The 12,533-nt window shown below is 46.4% G+C and overlaps 1 long non-coding RNA gene across 1 annotated transcript in view; it reads right to left on the minus strand.

Moving 5' to 3' along the window:
* LOC134761167 (uncharacterized) overlaps window positions 1-12,533 on the minus strand; it is a 15,953-nt gene continuing 3,420 nt past the window's right edge. The window contains exons 2-3 of the long non-coding RNA XR_010139453.1: window positions 3,188-3,275; window positions 1-132 (exon numbers count right to left, since the gene is read on the minus strand). This is a non-coding gene — a long non-coding RNA (uncharacterized LOC134761167). The remainder of the gene's footprint in view (window positions 133-3,187; window positions 3,276-12,533) is intronic.

The following is a 12,533-nucleotide window of genomic DNA, read 5'->3' on the forward strand; positions in this document are numbered from 1 at the left end:
TCCCAGCTATTCGTGGTCCCAGCGACTCAGGAGGCTGAGGCAGGAGGATCGCTTGGGCGCAGGAGGTTGAGGCTGCAGTGAGCTGTGTTCACGCCGCTGCACTTCGGCCTGGGTGATAGAAAGACTGGTTCTCTACATAAACAAACGAAAAAACAAATAAATGAAAAGTCTCCTATCCAAATTTATAGATTCTCATGATTTTTCAGTTAACATATCTGGTAATGAGAGTGAGATTCTAAAATCACCCCAGATTTCTTTCCTCCTGTTGCCCTGGACAATGCCTGTCGCCAACGAGGACTCTTTAACAAAGTCCCCTTGCTCCCGATCACTCTGGGAAAGGGTCTGGGTAAGCCCTATCAGAATCCAAGATCTCCTGCTTGAGGTTAAAGAACTCGGAGACTGGCTGGGCGCGACAGCTCATGCCTGTAATCCCAGCACTTTGGGAGGCCAAGGCAGGCAGATCACGAGGTCAGGAGTTCGAGGCCAGCCTGGCCAATATTGTGAAACCCCGTCTCTACTAAAAATACAAAAATTAGCCGGGCAAGGTGGTGCTCACCTGTAGCCCCAGCTACTCAGGAGGCTGAGGCAGAAGAATGGCTTGAATCCAGGAGGTGGAGGTTGCAGTGAGCCAAGATTGCGCCACTGCACTCCAGCCTGGGCTACAAGAGTGAGACTCGGTCTCAAAAAAAAAAAAAAAAAAAGATCTTGGAGACTTTATTTCTTCCCAGCTGGGTTCCCATCATTGGTGGACCCTGGAGGGGACCTTCACCTGTCAGCCTTGCATTGGCAGGGGCCTTCCCAGTCCTTCCCAGTGCCTGGTCCCAGTTCCCTGCATCCAGACCCTGCAAGGAATGTCTTTGTCAACCCTGGGTTTAAAGGCGGCCTTCCTGATTCCCTTAATTCAGACCACGGAGGGAACATTTTGTGGACCCTGGGCTCACCGGCGGGGATGGAGGTGTAATCAGGTCAAACTCAGCTGGTTCGTAGATTTTGTGAGGGTGCTTATGCTAAGAGTACTCTCAAAGGGTCACCTGGGTAAGGGAAGTGCAATTAAGGGGGGTGCTTAGTACTAATGGGACAGTCTCTAGCCAACCACCTTCAGGAACCCTTTGGCTTACATGTTTAAAAACTACATGGAAAGTTCAAAGGCATGCTAGCTTTTTTGGGACGCTAGCTGGCTACATATTATAGCCCGTTTTTGTGCACATTTTTAAACTGGTGGGCAAATTACATCAAGGAAAATTCAGAGCTCAAATGTCAACCTGCAGTTATAGAGTTAACATGTAAAGGCTTCTACGTTCTCTATTTTATTTTTCTACCTGCTTTAAGTCTGTTGACTTTTCTACTGGTGTTGAGATAAAACTCTTTACAGTGTTACTAATTCAAGGCTACCTGGAGATTTTATTTTTCTATATAGTTCAGCCAGGTTCTAGCTAAAATATAATAAACATTTAACCCTAAACTCATTGTTTTTTCAAGTGTGTGTGTGTGTTGTGTGTGTGTATATGGATATGGGGTCTTGCTATGTTGCCCAGGCTGGTTTCGAACGTCTGGGCTCAAGCAGTCCTCCTGCCTCAGCCTCCCAAAGTGCTGTGATTACAGGCATGAGCCACCATGCCCGGCCCCATTTAAAGCTTAAAAAAAAAAAAATGGGTTTTAAAAATCAAACTGCCATGGAAACTACCCAAAATTTTGGTTTACAGCCTCCATTAGATTACCTATTACGACAAATAAAGTTTAGCCATGTAAACAAGTTCCAGTTTTGTCAAAAATAATTTGGACCCAACCATCTTTTATAAACCGGTGACTGTAGTACTGAGAGGTGACGGTGCTGGCAGCCCTTGCAGCTCTGGCTCGCTCTCCGTGCCTCCTCGGCCTCATCGCCCATTCTGGCCACACTTGAGGAGCCCTTCAGCCCGCCGCTGCACCGTGGGAGCCCTTCTCTGGGCTGGCCGAGGCCGGAGCTGGCTCCCTCGGGCTTGCGGGGAGGTGTGGAGGGAGAGGCACGGGCGGGAACCAGGGCTGCACGTGGCGCTTACGGGCCAGCTAGAGTTCCGGATGGGCGTGGGCTTGGCGGGCCCCACACTCGGAGCGGCCGGCCGGCCCCGCGGGCCCCAGGCAGTGAGGGCCTTAGCACCGAGCCAGCAGCTGCGGAGGGTGCGCCGTGTCCCCCAGCAGTGCCCACCGACCGGCGCTGCGCTCCGGACCTTAGCTGCCTCCCCGCGGGGCAGGGCTCCGGACCTGCAGCCCGCCATGCCTGAGTCTCCTCCCCGCTGCTGTGGGCTCCACTGCAGCCTGAGCCTCCCTGAGGAGTTCCACCCGCTGCTCCACAGCGCCCCGTCCGATCAACCGCCCAAGGACTGAGGAGTGCGGGTGCATGACTGCAGGACTGGCAGGCAGCTCCACCTGCCTTGCCAGTATGAGATCCACTGGGTGAAGCTAGCTGGGCTCCTGAGTTTAGTGGGGATTTGGAGAACCTTTATATCTAGCTAAGGGATTGTAAATACACCAATCAGCACTCTGTATGTAGCTCAAGGTTTGTAAACACACCAATCAGCACCCTGTGTCTAGCTCAGGGTTTGTGGATGCACCAATCGGCACTCTCTATCTGGCTAATCTGGTAGGAACTTGGAGAATCTTTAGGTCTAGCTAAGGGATTGTGAATACACCAATCAGCACTCTGTATCTAGCTCAAGGTTTGTAAATGCACCAATCAGCACCCTGTGTCTAGCTCAGGGTTTGTAAATACACCAATCAGCACTCTGTATCTAGCTAATCTAGTGGGGTCCTGGAGAACTTTTGTGTCTAGCGCAGGGATTGTAAACACACCAATCGGCACCCTGTCAAAACGGACCAATCAGCACTCTGTAAAACAGACCAATCGGCTGTCTGTAAAATGGACCAATCAGCAGAATGTGGGTGGGGCCAGATAAGAGAATAAAAGCAGGCTGCCGGAGCCAGCAGTGGTAACTCGCTAGGATCTTCTTTTAGGCTGTGTAAGTATTGTTGTTTCACTGTTTGAACTAAACCTTAACTGCTGCTGGATTTTTGGGTTTACACTGCGTTTATGAGTTGTAACACTCACTGCGAAGGTTTGCGGCTTCGCTGCTGGAGACAGGGAGACCACAAACCTACCAGAAGGAAAAAAAACTCCGGATATTCCGTCTTTAAGAACTGTAATACTCACCTTGAGGGTCCGCGGCTTCATTCTTGAAGTCAGTGAGACCGAGAACCCAGCAATTCCAGACACACAGTACTATCCCAGGATTAGAGCTCTAAGGTAAAACCGATAATTTTTTTTTTTCATTCTGTTTAGTAGGCTGGAGTGCAGTGGTACAATCTTTGCTCACTGCAACTGCAACTTCTTCTTCCCCCCCCCCCCCCCCCCCCCCCCCCCGGGTTCAGGTGATTCTCGTGCCTTAGCTTCCTGAGTAGCTGGGATTAAAAATGTTTGCTACCACGCCTGGCTCATTTTTGTATTTTTAGTAGAAGTGGGGTTTTGCCATGTTAGCCAGGCTGGCATTGAACTCCTGACCTCAAGTGACCCACCCCCCCCCCCACCTTGGCCTCCCCAAGTGTTAGGATTACAGGCATGAACCACCACAACTGGCCTAAAGCTGTAAGATTATTTGTGTATGCGGTTAGATGTGTCTACATATGTTCTGTGTTGTGTCTACATGGTACCAAGTTGACTTAAAAACAAATACTCACAAATTAAGAAAGCCCAAATATATTTTTCAAGTTTACGTGACTTAAGTAAAATTTTTTTTTTTTTTTTCTTGAGACGGAGTCTTGTTCTGTCATCCATGCTGGAGTGCAGTGGTGCGATCTTGGCTCACTGCAACCTCCGTTTTCTGGGTTCGAAACGATTCTTCTATCTCAGCCTCCTGAGTAGCTGGGGTTACAGGCATGTGCCACCATGACCGGCTACTTTTTGTATTTTTAGTTAGAGATGGGATTTTACTGTGTTGGCCAGGCTGGGCTCAAACTCCTGACAAGTGATCCACTTGCCTCAGCGTCCCAAAGTGGTGGGATTACAGGCATGAGTCACAGGGTCTGGCCTGACTCAAGTAAATGTTTAATAAATAAACTGGTTTTAAAAATTATTGGTAAAATAAAAATGTTTTTAAAATTGTCAACATACATTTTTGCCTTGGTTTACTAGTCAAAGTTTTACATGTGCCTGTGCTAGATATTTTAAGGGTGTCAGGGGTTTGGCGTAAAGATTGTAAAACTATAAACCCAGCCAAAACCAAAATGACCTTTGTGTGTGATTTTTTGATAAATATAACTAATTTAATATAACTAGTTTAATAGAAAACAACTAAATCTTCCAAGTTATCAACAAAATACGTATTTAAGATTCTTAGGTGAATAATCTGATAGTCACAGCCTGTAAAAATAGCAAAAAATTTAAATGATTACCTTTGTCTAATATCTCAGTTCTCATAACTAGTCTAAGTCAATGGTAAAAATAAATATAGGCTGGGCGCGATGGCTCACGCCTGTAATCCCTGCACTTTGGGAAGCCGAGGTGGGCGGATCACCTGAGGTTGGGAGATCAAGACCAGCCTGACCAACATAGAGAAACCCCGTCTCTACTAAAAATACAAAAATTAGTCAGGCATGGTGGTACATGCCTCTGTAATCCCAGCTACTCGGGAGGCTGAGGCAGGGGAATCGCTTGAACCCAGGAGGCGGGAGGTTGCGGTGAGCTGAGATTGCGCCATTGCCCTCCAGCCTGGGCAATAAGAGTGAAATTCCGTTTCAAAACAAAGCAAAACAGAAACAAAAATAAATGAATATATAAAATAAATGCTTATAAATACAATTGTCATGTAATTTAAAATGTTAAAGTTATGTTAAATTAAATAAATGCTCATTAAATGCCTGGGTCATTTTCAATTTAAAAAATATATTACAGGGCCGGGCTAGGTGGCTCACGCGTGTAATCCCAGCACTTTGGGAGGCAGAGGCAGGCAGATAGCCTGATCTCAGGAGTTTGAGACCACCCTGGGCAAAATGGTGAAACCCCATCTCTACTAAAATATTTAAAAAAATTAGCCAGGTGTGGTAGCGCAAGCCTGTACTTGGGAGGATGAGGTGCGAGAATTGCTTGAGCCAGGGAGGTGGAGGTTGCAGTGAGCCAAGATCACGCCACTGCACTCCAGCGAGCTTGGGCTACAGAGTGAAACTCCGTCTCAAAAAAAAGTTACAAAAACACGTTTATAGTTATACAGTGGTTCTCATCTATAAAATGGTAATATGTCACAAACAATTCAAGATTTCTTTGCATACTCACTTGAGAATATGAGAAATATGTATTTTTTAATTTTTAAAATGGATTTTTTTCCTAGGCTTAAGGTTACCAAACTTTAAGGTTACTAAAAATAAAGTCGTATTAATATATAATTCTATAATATGCCAAAATGTTTTTAATTTAAAATATTATAAAAAAAAGACAAAGTTATGGTGTGTTTTTGTTTGAGACAGTCTCGCTCTGTCGCCTAGGCTAGAGTGCAGAGGTGCAATCATAGGTCACTGGTTTCATGTTTTTTATTTTAAAATGATTTTGTTGGCCGAGTGCGGTGGCTCACGCCTGTAATCCCAGCACTTTGGGAGGCCGAGGTGGGCAGATCACGAGGTCAGGAGATCCAGACCATCCTGGGTAACATGGTGAAACCCCATCGCTACTAAAAATACAAAAGAACTTAGCCGGGCGTGGTGGCGGGCGCATGTAGTCCCAGCTACTCGGGAGGCTGAGGCAGTAGAATGGCGTGAACCCGGGAGGCGGAGCTTGCAGTGAGCCAAGATCACGCCACTGCACTCCAGCCTGGGTGACAGAGTGAGACTCTGTGTCAAAAAAAAAAAAAAAGGCTGACTTTGGACAAGGTCTTACGCGAAATGGATAAAATCGTACCCAAATAAAAAAAATTCCTGTAGTGTTTTTTAGGCACCTAGCACAGTGCTGGGCACAAAGTAAGAACTCAAGAAATAGTGTTGGAGTAGATACTGAGTGGAAAAGTTCTTTTAAGAGGGAGTATGTATAGAACCATTGTTTCTTGGGTTCTTAGTGAATTGCAAATCAAAAGATATTGCTGTTCATATAATCAAATTGCACTGTGGAATCAAGCGCAGGGGTGGGAAGGCCAAGACAGAGGGTAGGATCTGAGCTTCAAGGGATATGAGAACGGAAATGTTATTCTTCCTGGAATGTACTCTTCTTACTAGGAAGCAGAAAGCTTTGACCACTCCCAATATTCCAAGAGAGGTTTCTGTGAGCGGGGAAGGAAGGGTGCATCAGAGGTGAATGTGCGAACGTTTACTTGGATGAGTTTAGAGAAATATAACATGATGTGCTTAGGCTGTTCAATGCAGTGAGGTGACCAGGAGCTGGGCAGGCAGGTGCATGGCCTTGAAGCTGTGAAGCTTTGAACCAAGTCCCTTCACTTTTCTGAGCTTCCATTTCCCCGTATTATAAGAATCACGAGACAGAAGTGGAGTAAAATACTTTGGAAACCATAAAGTACTGGAAAAATCAAGGTGTCCGGATTGTTACTAGGGTTTTAATAATGAAGAATGCAGCCTGTAGACCTGCATAATCCAATAGGGTCACCACCAGCCACTTGTGACTATTTATTTATTTATTTTATTTATTTATTTTGAGGCAGTGTCTCCTTCTGTCGCCCAGGCTGGAGTGCAGTGGTGCAATCTCGGCTCACTGCAACTTCCACCTCCCGGGTTCAAGCAATCTTCCCGCCTCAGCCTCCCAAGTAGCTGAGATTACCAGCATGCGTCTCCAAGCCCGGCTAATTTTTGTGTTTTTAGTAGAGATGGGATTTCACCATGTTGGCCAGGCTGGTCCCAAACTCCTGACCTCAAATGATCTGCCACCTCGGCTTCCCAAAGTGCTGGGATTACAGACATGAGCCACCATGCCCAGCCAATTTGTGATTTTTTTTTTTTAACTTTTAAGTTCTGGGATACATGTGCAGAACGTGCAAGTTTGTTACATAGGTATACATGTGCCACGGTGGCTTGCTGCACCTATCAACCCATCATCTAGGTTTTAAGCCCTGCATGCATTAGGTATTTGTCCTAATGCTCTCCCTCTTCTTGCCCTCGACCCCCCACGACAGGCCCCGGTGTGATGTTCCCCTTCTTGTGTCTGTGTTCTCATTGTTCAACTCCCACTTACGAGTGAGAACGTGTGGTGTTTGGTTTTCTGTTCCTGTGTTAGTTTGCTGAGAATGATGGCTTCTAGCTTCGTCCATGTTCCTGCAAAGAACACGAACTCATTCTTTTTTATGGCTGCAGACTATTTAAAATAATGTCAAGTCAGGAGCAGTGGCTCGCGCCTGTAATGTTAGCACTTTGGGAGGCCAAGGTGAAAGGATTGCTTGAGCTCAGGGGTTTGAAACCAGCCTGGGCAACGTGGTGAGACCTCATCTCTATTTTTTTTCCATCAATTTCAGATAAAAATTAAATTCCTCAGTCACAGAAGCCACATTTCAGTGGAAGAGTGAGGTAATTCACGTAAAGCACCTGGTACCTAGTGAATACTCAAGATTCCTTGAGTGCAGGGTTCTACTGACTTCCAGAAGTCCATGCTTGTTAATTGTTTATTCAAATAATTTTTATCCTTACTGATGAGGGACCAGCTCCCTCAACTGCTTCGCAAGTGGAGAGGGTGCCAGCCTAATTGATAAGTGGGGCAGAGTCTGTCCACAGGATGGCAGCACAACTGCTAAAGAGTTCACCAATGGCAGGGCTGCGTGCGGTGGCTCACTCCTGTAATCCCAGCACTTTGGGAGGCTGAAGTGGGAGGGTTGCCTGAGTCCAGAAGTTGGAGATCAGCCTGGGCAATATAATGAGACCTTCACCTCTACAAAAATTTTTAAATTAGCAACTAAAAAAATTAGCTGGGGCTGGGCGCAGTGGCTCAACGCCTGTAATCCCAACACTTTGGGAGGCCAAGGCGGGCGGATCATAAGGTTAGGAATTCGAAACTTAGCCTGGCCAATATGGTGAAACCCTGTCTCTATTACAAATACAAGAATTAGCCGGGCGTGGTGGCAGGCACCTGTAGTCCCAGCTACTCGGGAGGCTGAGACAGGAGAATCGCTTGAAGCCAGGAGGCAGAGGTTGCAGTGAGCCGAGATCGTGCCACTGCACTCCATCCTGAGCAACAGAGTGAGACTGCCTCAAAAAAAAAAAAAAAAAGTAGCCGGGTATGGTGGGAAACGCTTGTAGTCCCATCTCTTCAAGGAGCTAAAATGGGAAGATGGCTTGAGCCTGGGAGGTAGAGGCTGCAGTTAGCTGTGATCACACCACTAGACTCCAGCCTGGGTAATAGAGTGAGACGCTGTCTAAAAAAAAATAATTCACCAGTGATGACCAAGGAAGACATCTCAGTGGAGGGAAGTGCCGTGCCAGGTGCGCTAACTGAGGTATTTGGAATATTTGGGGCAGAGAGTGAACAATGTTTACAAAAACAAGAGGGTTGGTTATTGCCAAGTTGTATGAATGCCTTACAGAGGGATAATGAGAGACCAGGGATTGTTAGCAAGCAATTAATGGCTAATTGTGAAAGCCGGAGGGGGCTTCTATGTTATCTTACAAAGTAGACTTTTATCTCCTGCAATCGAAGAGCAGACATAGCTGAGCAGCAGACTGAAGGTTAACTATTAGAAGAGCAGAGATCCTGAGGTTGGGAGTTCGAGACCAGCCTGACCAACATGGTGAAACCCCATCTCTACTAAAAATACAAAATTACCCGGGCATGGTGGCACATGCTTGTAATCCCAGCTACTCGGGAGGCTGAGGCAGGAGAATCACTTGAACCCGGGAGGTGGAGGTTGTGGTGAGTTGAGATTGCACTCCAGCCTGGGCAACAAGAGTGAAATGTCTCAACAAACAAACAAAAAGGCGGAGATCCAATGATCTTTCAATGCTCAGCCGAGGCGAGTCTGTTACGCAGAGGTCAAACTACCCACAGCATAGATAACCCCTAATCAGGTGAGATGTGAGGCATTGACCAACTACTCATGTTTACCAAAAATAACTTGCTATACATACTTTCTGTAGGGCAGGTGCAGAGATCCACCACCCCATGGCTGTCTGAGAAATATCTTCTGTTTGTGAGTCCCTATTAAATGTTGCCTTCTGAGAACCTAGATTTGTCAGCTTTTTTTTTTTCAGCCTCTCGGCTCCTTCAGCCTTCAGGGGTAGGTTTGCATGTAGCTGCTCACTGCAGAACAGTCTTATATAACAGATAAAGAACTCTTGGCCAGGCGTGGTGGTTCACGCCTGTAATCCCAACACTGGGAAGCTGAGGTGTGAGCTTGAACTCAGGAGTTTGAGACCAGCCTAGGCAAAAAAGCAAGGTCCTGTCTCTATTAAATGTAAAAAATAAGGCCAGGTGTGGTGGCTCATGCCTGTAATCCCAGCACTTTGAGAGGCTGAGGTGGGTGGATCCATGAGGTCAGGAGATCGAGACCATCCTGGCTAACACGGTGAAACCTCATCTCTATTAAAGCTACGAAAAATTAGCCAGGAGTGGTGGTGGGCGCCTGGAGTCCCAGCTACTTGGGAGGCTGAGGCAGGAGAATGGTGTGAACCCAGGAGGCGGAGCTTGCAGTGAGCTGAGATCGCGCCACTGCACTCCAGCCTGGGCGACAGAGCAAGACTCCATCTCAAAAAAATAATAATAAAAATTAAAAAAAATAAAAAAAAATTCAGGATGGGCTCAGCTAAATGGTTCTGTCTTGACATCTTTTATGCCATAAAAGCTGGAATAGGAGGGGTGTGGAAAAGCTGGGAGCTAGCTGGATCTCTCTCTCTCCAGGTAATCTCAGGGTTTATCCATGTGGATTACCTTTGTGGATCAGTTTGGTGTTCCTCACAGTGTACCCGCCTCAAGGCAGTTGTACTGCTTACATGACAGCTCGGTACTCCAGCTCAAGTGTTCAAGTGAGCAAGGTAGAAGTTGCAGTTTCTTTTCTGACCTCGAGTTAACTTCTGCATTCTGCTACTGACAAGGATGTCACAAACCTGCCTAGATTCAAAGGGAGGGGAATTAGACTCATCTCTTCATGGATGAATGACAAAATTATAGAAAACCATGTGGAACGGCTGGTATTGTTACAGACAGCTTTGAAAACACAATCTGACACATCCTCTTTATCTCTCTTAATGCTTTTTGTCAACGATTACTTGATCTAATTTTTTTTTTTTTTTTAAGATAGAGTTTCAGTCTGTTGCCCAGGCTGGAGTGCAGTGGCACGATCTCAGCTCACAGCAGCGTTTGCCTCCTGGGTTCCAGCGATTCTCCTGCCTCAGCCCCCTGAGTAGCTGAGATTACAGGTGTGAGCCACCATGCCTGGCTCATTTTTTTTTTTTTTTGTATTTTTAATACAGACAGGGTTTCACCATGTTGGCCAGGCTGGTCTCAAACTCTTTCCCTCAAGTGATCTGGTTGCCTCACCCTCCCAAAGTGCTGGGATTACAGGCATAAGCCACTGCGCCCCAGTCTCATTCATGTCTTTTTATGGCTTAATGGCTCACTTTATTTTATCACTGTTTTTATATATGCAATATTGCATTGTATAGATGTACTGCAATTTGTTTATGCATTCATTGAAGGATACCTTGACTGCTTCCGGTTTTTAGCAGTAATGAATAAAGTTACGAACTTTTTTTTTTTTTCTTCCAGACACAGTCTCACTCCGTTGTCCAGGCTGGAGTGCAGTGGCACAATCTCGGCTCACTACAACCTCTGCTTCCCGGGTTCAAGTGATTCTCGTGCCTCAGCCTCCCGAGTAGCTGGGATTACAGGCACGTGCCACCACACCCAGCTAATTTTTGTATTTTTAGTAGAGACGTGGTTTCACCATGTTGGTCAGGTTGGTCTTGATCTCCTGACCTTGTGATCCACCCGCCTCAGCCTCCCAAAGTGCTGGGATTACAGGTGTGAACCACCGCACCTGGCCCTTTTTTTTTCCTGATATGGTTTGGCTCTGTGTCCCCACCCAAATCTCATCTTGAATTGTAATTTCCACTTGTTGAGGGAGACACCTGGTGGGAGGTGACTGGATCATGGAGGTGGTTTCCCCATGCTCTTCTCGTGATAGGGAGTTCTCACAAGAGCTGATGGTTTTAAGTGTGGCACTTCCTCAATCTTTCTCCTGACACCTTGTGAAAAAGGTGCTTGCTTCCCCTTTGCCTTCTGCCATGATTGCAAGTTTTCTGAGGCCTCCCCAGCCATGCACAACTGTGAGTCAATTAAACCTCTTTCCTTTATAAATTACTGAATTGCAGGTATTTCTTTATAGCAGTGTGAAAACTATAATACACTTTTTTTCTTTTTTTGAGACGGAGTTCCACCTGCCTTGGCCTCCCAAATTGCTGGGATTACAGGTGTGAACCACTATGTCCGGCCTCTCTTCTCTTTTCATACAGATAGGGGCTCACTATGTTGCCCAGGCTCGTCTCAAATTCCTGGTCTCAAGTGATCCTCCCACTTTGGCCTCCCAAAGTGCTGGAGGTTACTGCACCCAGTCACTGCACCCAGACAATTACTTCTTTCATGGACCATGCCTTAGGTGTTGTATCTAAAAAGGCATCACCTCTTCTTGAAGTTTTATAGTTTTGTGTTTCATAGTTAGGTCTGTTTCAAGTTAATTTTTTGTGAAAGGTATGTGTGTAGGTCGATTTGTTTGTTTCGCGTGTAGACATCCAATTGTTCCTGCACCATTTGATGAAATGTCTTACTATTACACTAATAGTGTCTTGCTATTTATCTTAACTTGAAAGTAATGCGTATGCATGTGTGTGTGTGTGTGTGTGTGTGTGTGTGAAGGAGTCTCGCTCTGTTGTCCAGGCTGGAATGCAGTGGTGTAATCTTGGCTCACTGCAACCTCCACCTCCTGGGTTCAAGCAATTCTCCAGCCTCAGCCTCCCAAGCAGCTGGGACTATAGGAGCCCACCACCAAGCCCAGCTGATTTTTGTATTTTTAGTAGAACTGGGTTTCACCATGTTGGCCAGGCTGGTCTCCAACTCCAGACCTCAGGTGATCCACCCACCTCAGCCTCCCAAAGTGCTGGGATTACAGGCATGAGCCAATGTGCCCGGCCACTTGAAAGTAATTTTAAACTCACGGGCCCTCTAAAAGGGTCTTGGAGACTACCAGTCATCCAGTGACCACAGTTGGGAAGCAATGCTCTAGTTGATGGGATTTTCTTTATCTTTGCTATCTCTTTCTTCTCCTCTTCCTCCTTTTCTTTCTTTCTGTTTTTGTTTGTTTTTTGTTTCTCCGAGACGGGGTCTTGCTGTCACCCAGGCTGGAGTGCAATGGCATGATCTTGGCTCACTGCAACCTCCGGCCCCCAGGTTCAAGCAATTCTCCCGCCTCAGCCTCCCAAGTAGCTGGGATCACAGGCACGTGCCACCACGCCCAGCTAATTTTTGTATTTTTAGTAGAGACGGGATTTCACCGTTGGTCAGGCTGGTCTCAAACTCCTGACCTCAGGTG

This window comes from Pongo abelii, chromosome 23 (genome assembly GCF_028885655.2).
Source record: "Pongo abelii isolate AG06213 chromosome 23, NHGRI_mPonAbe1-v2.0_pri, whole genome shotgun sequence".
In the NCBI taxonomy this organism is placed as follows: Eukaryota; Metazoa; Chordata; class Mammalia; order Primates; family Hominidae; genus Pongo; species Pongo abelii.